Genomic DNA, 12,117 nt, shown 5'->3' with positions numbered 1-12,117 from the left:
TATACACAATGGAATATTACTCAGCCATAAATAAGAATGAAATAATGCCATTTGCAGCAACATGGATGGACCTAGAGATGATCATACTAAGTGAAGTAAGCCAGACAGAGAGAGACAAATACCATATGATACCACTTATATGTAGAATCTAAAATATGATGCAAATGAACTTATCTACAAAACAGAAACAGACCCACAGATATAGAAAACAAACTATGGTTACCAAAGGGGAATGTGGGGGAGGGATAAATTAGGAGTTTGGGATTAGCAGATACAAAATATTATATATAAAATAGATAAACAACAAGATCCTACTGTTTAGAACAAGGAACTATATTCAATATCTTATAATAACCTATAATGGAAAAGAACATGAAAAAGGATATATATATATATGTATAACTGAATCACCTTGCTATATACCAGAAACTAAAACAACATTGTAAATTAACTACACTTCAATTAAAAAACAAAACAAAACAAATCCTGTCCTCGCAAATCCACACTGCTGAAGTAGAAATGAGTTTTGTTTTGGAACAGAGCCCACCACAGTTTTCAGACACAAAACTTTGCATTGGCCTCCTGATCCCTTAAGTAAAGAACGTGTGCCAGCCAGCTTTGGCAGGACATTATTCAGTTTTGTGACTAGGTTGAGGGAAGGAAGAAGAAATGTAACATTCATTTATTGACTATCAAGTATATACCAAACAGCTTGAAAACACACACATACCCCCCCCACACAGTAATATTCATATCTATACATATATATGGTTTAATCCTTCATAGCAGCTCATTAATGTTGTCCCCAGTATGAAAAAAAAATGTTAAACCAAATTAAGGGGGTGCATGCAAGCAACTTGATCCTATAACCTTGTTAGACATTTTTTTCAAAATCAGCAGACCCTTTAAGAATTCTAATAATGTACAAGTGAATCTTCTATTGTCCTGATAACACCTCTTTGTACTACATAGAATTGACCACTCAGTTTTCTCCCTGTCTCAGGAAGGAAAAGATCCAGTTAACTTCTTTGTCTGCCCTTCCCAATAAAAGCAAAGCTTTGTATCCTTTCTTTTTTTTTTTTCCCCCCCCCAAAACTTGGCTAATACCAGATGTTGAAAGGTATCCTTTTTCTTGTATACAAAATGTGAAAACATTACTTAACATCCTAAGAATTTGAGAGTGAGAGCTCTTTCTTGGGTAATGTCCTCTGGAGAACTTGAGGCTTTTACTGCTAAAGACAGTATGGTGCAATGGAAAGAATGCTGATCTGTAAACAGTGTATTTAATTGAATCCTTCAAAGGTTTGTTCTGTTTTCAGTTTTTGACTTGAATTGCTTACCGCCTCTACAAAATAGCCCTATCCTGTAAGATCCTACTGTGTTGAGTATCTTCACAGTGCTAATAGTGTGGCCGTTTCCTAGGACCTTATTTCAATAATCCTGTGTTGCCTTTTTGTTCAGTAGGGTAGCAGGCACTCTTCAGGTAGTGAATGTTCATAAGGGCAGAAAATCAGACTCCTGCTGTGCCCTCACTATGCAGATTTTTCCTGCGCTACACTTGTGAGCAGCTATACTGGACAAGTGCCTGTGTGCCTAACTGGAGGTCAACATAATAGTCCTGAGTTCAGCTAGGAAACTTCTTTGGCATCTTTAACTTCATCTTGGATTATCCATTTTCCCACAGCAGCAGTCACTTACCCACAAAGTATAAGCAGTGTTATGGGCCAGTAAAACATACTCTTAGTAACCAACCAAAGCATTTAGCGCTAGATACCAAGTCCGCCAGGAGTGGGAGGTAAGTGTGATGCAATCGGTTGATTGCCTGGTCCACATCGATTTCCTCCTTTTCTCATACCAGAACTCTCATTTTGCTCAGGAAACTTCCTTCCCACCATTCATGTGACTGGGTAAGTGGACTCCATCCCCAGTTCCAGAGGTTAGTCCTGACTAGTCTAAGCCAGTTAGTGCAGGACATTTCCCAGGCATTCCCAGGACATTTCCCATTTCCCAGGCAGCCGTTACTGGGCTGGGCACAAAACCTAAATTGGGCCGAATCAGACTGAGGGGAAGGGCTTGGTTCTTCCCCTCAGTCCAATTAGGAAGAGGTTTTTCCTGTCCCGCTGGAAGTAGCTGGCCCTAACTTGAGAAGTTGAGAGTTAGAATCACAGGAAATTAGGCTTTAGAATGAATCTGACACTGTAGACTGAAAAATTGTTTTATTGTGTCACTGAATCGAATGTAAGCTCACCCTTTCCCGGGACTGCCCATTACTTCAGGAAAAAAACAAAATTCCTTGTGACAGAAGTCAAGGTTTCTGTTACTTGCAGCTGAAATCATTTCTCACTGCTTGAAATGGGATAAAGAATCCCAGAGAACAAAGCTGACTGTCCACACATGTGCAGTCCAGGACAGGAAGAGTTTCCTGCAGAAGCAGGGTGCTTGTACCTGCTAAAAGCAGCGTAGGCAAAAGCTGCCCCTCCCTGCCCCCACTCCCCACAGTTCATTTCTGGGCAGTGGCTTGCTAGGCTTCTTTCCTGTTTTGTTTTGTCTTTTTCTTTTTTTTTTTTTTAAGTTTACAACTCAAATTAATTCATACCTGATAGTAGTTTATATCTGAGATAAGCTGTCTTTTTTTAAAATTCTTTATCTTTTCTGTCTTCCTTAGCTTTCCTCTGGTATTACACCAGGCCACTTGTTTAATGATGCCTTCCCCATTGGGTTAGAGATATATGTCAGATTATTTAACCTATTTCTCCATATTTCCTGTTTTAGAATATACAATTATAAATGTAAGGACCACATCTATTGTGTTACTTAGATTAGATAGCAGGAGAATTCAGAATTGTAATTCTCTTCTGACAACTGTTCTCATATTCTCAGCTATATGTTCTCCAATGGGAAGAGAAAGGAATCTTTACCAATTTTGATTGTTCTAGGAGTCTTTGTGCTAGGAAAAACGAATGTGATATTATGGGACTGTTTTGGAAATAGAGTAGTATTGCTATATCAAAAGAGATGAACAGCCTTATTGATTTAGAGCTTGCAGCCTTTTTAAAGGTAACAAGTATGTGCTAGAACATGAGTAGTTGCATTTTAATATATACCAGGGAGCAAAAGATAACCTTTCTAAACTTCACTGTAGCCTCATACAAAAAACAAGATGATGGAAATATTTAGTGTAGTTTTTATAAGCCTGATAAAATGTTTTAAGGTGTAGAATGACTAATTTGGTTATGTCAAGTGTGACAATAAAATCCTCTTATACGTTATCCAAAAAGGAAATGAATATGCTCTAACACTTGAAAGATTCTGGTAAATGTAGTCAAAACATTGGGAGTGGGGGCAGCGGGTACCATCCGAAGGGAGCCAGGACCAAATGTGTTCTGACAGTCTTCAAAACCTTCAGAGAAAGTGACCATATAGTACATGTGTTGAGCCTAACAAGGGGAGATGGGGCTTGGTGTGCAGACTGGTCTGTTTCCTGAAGCCAGTGCCACCTGGAAGGGGAAAGAATTAGTCTGGAACTATAAATAGTAGGAAAAATGATTACATAAAATTTAGGGAAAGAGTTGAAGAAAACTAATCTGCACTTGGGTACTAGTTTTCTATAATGTGATGTGCTGGGCAATAGCAGTAGCTAACATGTATTGATTTTTGTGTGTCAGACATTGATTTGAATGCTTACCCCATATGATCCTTACAACTCTCTGAAACTATGCTTTCCAGGACATTGCCAGTAGTCTTGTGTGGCTATTTACATTTAACTGAATTAAAACTAAATTAAAAATTCAGTTTCTTACTTGCATTAGCCACATTTCAAATGCTCAATAGCTACATGTGGCTAGTGGCTACTATTTGGACAGTACAGAATAGAACATTTCCTTAGTCTCAGAAAGTTTTATTAGACAATGCTTCTATAAGATGTGCTCTATTAACTATCTCTTGTTTACAAATCAAGAAACTGAGACCCACACAGGTTTAATACTACACCCAGGGTCATATAGCTACAGTAAGGAACAGAGCCAAGATTGACATCCAGTGTAGCTCCAGGACCTTTGCTTTTTCACCACTATGCTCTTCGTGGTGAAAGAGCAAAGGTCAGTTTGTAATAAAGTCAATTTGTAATAATATAGTGCCATGTCTTCTGACAGTTTTATATTAACAAAATGCACTTACTGTTTTAAAAATTTACAAAAAATGTATAGTTCAATAAAAGTATAAATTTATTAATATTGAGATATCGGGAAATGTGGGCCTTTTTTTTTTTTTTTAGTAAAAGGTGAAAGATTTATACGACCTGGGCCATGTTATTTTTTTTTTTAATATTTTTTATTGAAGTATAGTTAATGTACAATATTATGTAGGTTACGGGTGTACAATATAGTGATTCACAATTTTTAAAGGTTATACTCCATTTATAGTTATACAGTATTGGCTACATTCCCTGTGTTGTACAGTATATCCTTGTAGCTTGTTTTATACATAATAGTTTGTACCTCTTAATTCCCTACTCTTATATTGTCCCTCCCCCCCTTTCCTCTCCCCACTGGTAACCACTAGTTTGTTCTCTATTTCTGTGAGTCTGCTTCTTTTTTGTTATATTTACTAGTTTGCTGTATTATTTTGGATTCCACATATAAGTAATATCATACAGTATTTGTCTTTGTCTGACTTACTTCACTTAGAATAATGCCCTCCAAGTCCATCCATGCTGTTGCACATGGAAAAATTTCATTCTTTTTTATGGCTAAGTAATGTTCCATTGTGTGTATGTATAAACACACACACACACGCACACACACACACACCCCATATCCTCTTTATCCATTTATCTGTTGATGGACACTTGGGTTGCTTCCATATCTTGGCAATTATTAAGTAATGCTGTTATGAATAATGGTGCATGTATCTTTTCGAATTAGTGTTTTTGGGTTTTTTTTGGATATATACCCAGGAATGGAATTGCTGGGTCATATGGTAGTTCTATTTTTAATTTTTTGAGACACCTCCGTAATGTTTTCCACAGTGGCTGTACCAATTTACATTCTCAACAATGGTGTACTAGGGTTCTCTTTTCTTCACATCCTCACCAACATTTGTTATTTGTGTTCTTTTTGATGGTAGTCATTCTGACACATGTGAGGTGAAATCTCATTGTGGTTTTGATTTGCATTTTCCTGATGATTAGCGTTGTTGAGCATCTTTTCATGTGCCTGTTGGCCGTTTGCATGTCCTCTTTGGAAAAATGTCTATACAGGTTTTCTGCCTATTTTTTTTTAACCAGGTTTTCTGTTTTTTTGTTATTGAGTTGTATGAGCTGTTTATGTATTTTGGATATTAATCCCTTATTGATCATATCATTTGCAAATATTTTCTTCCATTCAGTAGGTTGTCTTTTCATTTTGTTATGGTTTCCTTTGCTGTGCGCCATGTTATCTTAAATCCTATAAAGAGCGAGTTCTTAGAGGTGATTACTGGCCCCAGCTGAGTTTTATCTCTTGACTACTGCCTCCAACTATATCTAAATACCTGAGTCTCTCTTTCTTATTTCCTTTCAGTTGTCTTTGTTAGAACTATCACTCTCCAGAATTATTGCATTTACCATTGCTCATTTATATTTTGGGGTTTCTTAAATGAAAGTGTCAGTTCTTTAAATAACCCTTAAGTAACTTGTCTTTGAGACATCTCTAGGAAGTCTTAAGATTCTCTGAAGTGTTTGTCATTGGCTGGGAGTCACTGCAGTAGAGCTTGGAATTCCAGGAAAAGTTAGCCCTTTTAGAAAACTTACGTCTTTATTCCACATGAGTACAACACTTGAGAAGAAAAGGAGTGGAATTCTGTTTTCTTTTTTCATCCTTTGTGTGCTCTAATCCTTCCAAATGATGTGCCTATAGAAAACATTTTGTCTTTTTCAAAATATCAATAGTGTATGAAGTGGAAGAGGATATGGAGATCTTTCATCCAGTCATGTGTTTATTGATGTTTCATTGAATACGTTGTCATGCCCAAATATATAAGTAGGTGCTAGAGATCTAAAGATAAATATGACTCTCCACAGCTTTCAGAAAGCTTGCAGTCTTAATGGGAGAGACAGTGGCACAGAGCTATATGCTATACTAATTCATAAAAGTATTCCTGGGGTCTCATGGGAATACCCTTATGGGGCACTGTACCCAGTAGGGACACCATCTGAAAGCAGGAGTTCTTAATTTTGCATAACAGGACTCTTCGGGGATCTGATAAACTCTAAGGATATTCATGTTGGGGTGGTTGTGGATTAAGTGGTATTATAATATACTGGAATTTTGCCTGATGATTCAGGGATCCTCCACCAGACCTGTTGCTGCCCCATGAAGAAAGGCCCAGAGAGATACGTATACACAAAGAAAGAAGTTCAAACCAGAGCACTTGGGACAGTAAAAAGGGGTCTAAAGCATTTAAATCATGCAATTTTGAAATATTTATTGATCGAAAAATTGGTTTTACTGTATTGGTGAACCCATACTATAATTACATTCAAAACCCTTTTAGAAAACCAAATTTATTCTAAAAATTCAAATAACATATCTGTGTATAGTAAAGCAAATAATTTAAAATTGATTATCTGAATGATTTTGCCTATTCTGGTAAACACATAATATTAAATTTGCATCTTAATCATTTTTAAGTGTACAGTTCAGTAGTGTTAAGTATATTCACACTGTTGTGCAATAGATCTCTAGAAGTTTTTCATCTTGTGAAACCAAAACTCTTTATTCATTAAACATGAATTCTCAGTCCTCCTCTCCTTAGCCCTTGCTTTACACTAATTATTCTCAGCCATGGTTTTTGATAAGAATTACTTGAGGACTTCTTAAAGGGCTTTGCTGATCCTAAGCCTCACCCCAAAGATTCTGATCCAGTTGGTCTAGGTTCTGCCTTGGGCCTTAGCATCAGTTTAAAAGCTCCCGCAGTTATTCTGACGTATAGCTAGAGCCAGTGCATTACAACAAGCAGCAAATCAGCTTGACCATTTCAGGGGACATGTCTTCACAGACTTCTCTTTGTCATCTTTCTGTTCACAATGTAATAATGCCGTTATTTCCCAAGCTTTCATGTATATACAAATCACCTGAGGATCTTGTTCAACTCTATATTCTGATTTAGCAGGTCTATAGTGGGGCCTGAGACTGCATGTCTAACAAGGTCACAGGTGATATTGATGCTGCTGGTTCATGGACCACACTCTGAAAGGCAAGGTGATAAGCAACTTTATGGTATTGCCAAAGTCAAGACTTTTGTGTTGGGGAAAATTCAAGTTTCCAAATATCATCTTGTTGTCATTCCATAAAATCCTTACAGTCTGATGTGTTTTCTGGATGGCTAACTACAAGGTCATCCATCTCTGCTGGCATTGTGCTTCCATTGATATAAATCCTACCCAAAAGTATATTGCCCTGCATTATCCCAACATCTTTGGTGATGAAAGGAAAACCAAGGAATACATAAGCTTAATCTTACTTTCTTCTTTGACATTTCCCACTTTAGGTTATCTTCCATATCTTATGTCCATAATCATTGAGGAAAGGTGTCTTTTCTTTAATTCGTAACCATGAAGAATTACTCCGAATACTGAAACAATGGAAAGATAATGATTGTACAATGCCAGATGACACCCTTTATCCATTAGGACTTATATTAAAGGAACATCCAACTCAAAACAAACTTACCAGTGAAGGAGATGTCATGGTTATTGTAACTGGTGGGAGGTGTGCAAGCTTGAGATGGTTTAATTAGGCAGCTCAGCAGGATATTAAGGTGTACACGTCTACACACCACTCTGTCCAGAGGGAGAAAGCTTACAGAAGAGTGAGGAACATCTCCCCTCATGTCTTACTACCCACATTCAGTCCTGAAATGGTCTATGGTCATTGAATATCCTGTAGTGATTGGCTTAGGCCTGGGTTATGAGAGGGAGACCTCACTGCTTCCTGTTTACTACTACCTAAATGTTTTTACGTAGGTATTTGTTATGGGTTGAATTGTGTCCTCCCCCCATCCCCCCCAAGATATGTTGAGGTCCTAATCCTTAGTACCTCAGAATGTGACTTAGTTTGGAAATAGAGTTGTTACAGATGTGATCAGTTGAGATGAGGTCATACGGGAGTAGGGTGGGCCCCTACTCCAGTATGACTGGTGTCCTTATAAGATGTGAAGGCAGAGACAGGGAGACTGCAGTGTGACAATGTAGGCAGAGATTGGAGTTACATAGCTGCAAGCTGAGGAATGCCACAGGTTACCAGCAAGTCACCAGAAACTAGGAGGGCGCAAGGAAGGATTCCTCTACAGATTTCAGAGGGAGCATGACGCTGCCTACACCTCGATTTCCGACTTCTAACGTCCAGAACTGTGAAACAGATTTCTGTTGTTTTAAACCACTGAGTTTGTGGCATTTTGTTTCAGCAGCCCTAGGAAACTAATACAACACTTATCCATTACGTTAGTTTTAAATATTAAAAAATCAAGAGTGTATTGGAGGAAGGAGGGTAGGTTATTATAAAGGCAGTGAAAAGTACAACAGCATGATGTTTGCATAGGACTGTAAGCCGATGGTTGTTAGTGTTAAAGTATTGGGTTGGCCCAAAAGTTCATTCGGGTTTTTCCATAAGATGTTACAGGAAAACCCGAACGACCCTTTTTGGCCAATCCAATATAAGATTCTGTCATCATCTTTCCATTGTTTCAGTGTTCCTTCAGCGACTTCCCATTACTTTTAGAATAAAGATCAGAATCCATATGTGACATGTGAGGTCCGGTGTCACCTAGTCTTCCTCACGAGCCTAGCTAGGATTCTGCTCCTGTCCCCATGGGCGCTAGTCACCGACAGCCCATCAGTTCTTCAAGCACAGCCTTGTGCTTCCCACCTCATATTCTGCACGTGCTCTTCCCATTATCTGTGCTGCTCTCTCTTCATTCCTGCTCTTCATTCACCTAGTTTCATGCCCATTCATCCTTCAGATCTCAGTTCTTAATTCACTTCCTCATGGAAACCTCTCACCTTCGAGGACCAGGCCAAGTTCCCCTGGTGTGTAGTTTTGTAGTACACCATACTTATTTCCAGTGACTATAATTGTAATTTAATAGCTAACTAATTATAGGCAGGTACTATAGTTAACTCCAGTTTGAAATCAGGGCTGTTGACTCCAAAATTTAAAACCCCCAATACGCTTAACTTCCTTATGGGCAGGGCCCATTTTCTGTCTTGATCACCTTTTTATCCCATCTGGCATAGTACTTTGCACATAACTGGTACTTAACTAATATTAGTGTAAATTTTTTAAAAAGAAAATGTTAATGAAATGTAGTTTTAACAAATTCAAGTAAAGAGCCAACCTTGGTGTGTTTGTGTGGTACTAGGGGATTTCCATATCACAGATCACATTAGGAAGCTTGTACTTAATTCTTCAATCAGTGGTTCCCAGACTTTGATCATGTGAGCGGGTGTAATTTTTACAATTGAGGAGACCAGCATAGATTTGACATCTTTTTGTTTTACCACGTAAAATTAATGTTAAGAGATGGCACCCATGCCACCATTATTTCATAAAACATAATATATTGGTGCTAAATATATAATCATAGAATGCAGATAATTTAAACTGAATAAATTTGGTTTCATAAAAAAATCACCATGTTTATTTTTTCTCAGTCTCATTGTGCGACACACCAATGGAAACGTAGGGACTGGCACTCGTCAGTGCATCAGTGTTTAGGAATCATAGACGGGAAGTTTTGAAGGAATTTATGTTGGCATGTGGCACAGTCTGATTTTTATTTTACATACTTGTTAGCTGTTTGGAGGCTGGATTGTAAGGGACAAAGAGTAGATTTAAGAAGAGCAACAAGGAGATTGCTAGAGTGGTCTAGGCACGAGATGATGAAGTATTGGTTTAAATTGGCAAAGGTAAAAATGAAGAAGTATATTGCAGAGATATTTAGGATGTATGGTCAACAGGACTTAGTTTTTGATTTTTTAATGATTCTTAAAAGGTGGGGAATCACAGTCACTGGAGTCGTGTGTGTGTACACACACACACACACACACACACACATGCCTAGACTTGCCCTAGACCTGAATCAGAATGGTCAAGGGTAGAACCTGGCTGTATGTATTTTTATTTTATTTTTTATTTTATTTTTTCCTCTTTGCTTTTTTTTTTAAACATCTTTATTGGAGTATAATTGCTTTACAATGGTGTGTTAGTTTCTGCTTTATAACAAAGTGAATCAGTTATACATATACATATGTTCCCATATCTCTTCCCTCTTGCGTCTCCCTCCCTCCCACCCTCCCTATCCCACCCCTCTAGGTGGTCACAAAGCACCGAGCTGATCTCCCTGTGCTATGCGGCTGCTTCCCACTAGCTATCTATTTTACGTTTGGTAGTGTATATATGTCCATGCCACTCTCTCACTTTGTCACAGCTTACCCCTCCCCCTCCCCATATCCTCAAGTCCATTCTCTAGTAGGTCTGTGTCTTTATTCCCATCTTGCCACTAGGTTCTTCATGACCTTTTTTTTTTTTTTCCTTAGATTCCATATATATGTGTTAGCATACAGTATTTGTTTTTCTTTCTGACTTACTTCACTCTGTATGACAGACTCTAACTCCATCCACCTCACTACAAATAACTCCATTTCGTTTCTTTTTATGGCTGAGTAATATTCCATTGTATATATGTGCCACATCTTCTTTATCCATTCATCCGATGATGGACACTTAGGTTGCTTCCATGTCCTGGCTATTGTAAATAGAGCTGCAATGAACATTTTGGTACATGACTCTTTTTGAATTATGGTTTTCTCAGGGTATATGCCCAGTAGTGGGATTGCTGGGTCGTATGGTAGTTCTATTTTTAGTTTTTTAAGGAACCTCCATACTGTTCTCCATAGTGGCTGTATCAATTTACATTCCCACCAACAGTGAAAGAGGGTTCCCTTTTCTCCACATCCTCTCCAGCATTTATTGTTTCTAGATTTTTTGATGATGGCCATTCTGACCGGTGTGAGATGAAATCTCATTGTAGTTTCGATTTGCATTTCTCTAATGATTAATGATGTTGAGGATTCTTTCATGTGTTTGTTGGCAATCTGTATATCTTCTTTGGAGAAATGTCTGTTTAGGTCTTCTGCCCATTTTTGGATTGGGTTGTTTGTTTTTTTGTTATTGAGCTGCATGAGCTGCTTGTAAATCTTGGAGATTAATCCTTTGTCAGTTGCTTCATTTGCAAATATTTTCTCTCATTCTGAGGGTTGTCTTTTGGTCTTGTTTATGGTTTCCTTTGCTGTGCAAAAGCTTTTAAGTTTCATTAGGTCCCATTTGTTTATTTTTGTTTTTACTTCCATTTCTCTAGGAGCTGGGTCAAAAAGGATCTTTGCAAAAAGGATCCTTGCAAAAAGGATCCACTGCAAAAAGGATCTTGCAGTGTTCTGCCTATGTTTTCCTCTAAGAGTTTGATAGTGTCTGGCCTTACATTTAGGTCTTTAATCCATTTTGAGTTTATTTTTGTGTATGGTGTTAGGGAGTGTTCTAATTTCATACTTTTAAATGTACCTGTCCAGTTTTCCCAGCACCACTTATTGAAGAGGCTGTCTTTTCTCCATTGTATATGCTTGCCTCCTTTATCAAAGATAAGGTGACCATATGTGTGTGGGTTTATCTCTGGGCTTTCTATCCTGTTCCATTGATCTATATTTCTGTTTTTGTGCCAGTACCATACTGTCTTGATTACTGTAGCTTTGTAGTATACTCTGAAGTTAGGGAGCCTGATTTCACCAGCTCCATTTTTCGTTCTCAAGATTGCTTTGGCTATTCGGGGTCTATTGTGTTTCCATACAAATTGTGAAATTTTTTGTTCTAGTTCTGTGAAAAATGCCAGTGGTAATTTGATAGGGATTGCATTGAATCTGTAGATTGCATTGGGTAGTAGAGTCATTTTCACAGTGTTGATTCTTCCAATCCAAGAACATGGTATATCTCTCCATCTATTTGTATCATCATTAATTTCTCTCATCGGTGTCTTATAATTTTCTGCATACAGGTCTTTTGTCTCCTTAGGTAGGTTTATTCCTAGATA

This window comes from Eubalaena glacialis, chromosome X (assembly GCF_028564815.1).
Source record: "Eubalaena glacialis isolate mEubGla1 chromosome X, mEubGla1.1.hap2.+ XY, whole genome shotgun sequence".
Classification (NCBI taxonomy): domain Eukaryota; kingdom Metazoa; phylum Chordata; class Mammalia; order Artiodactyla; family Balaenidae; genus Eubalaena; species Eubalaena glacialis.
The sequence above is the reverse complement of the archived record's forward strand: the minus strand, read 5'-3'. Positions refer to the sequence as shown.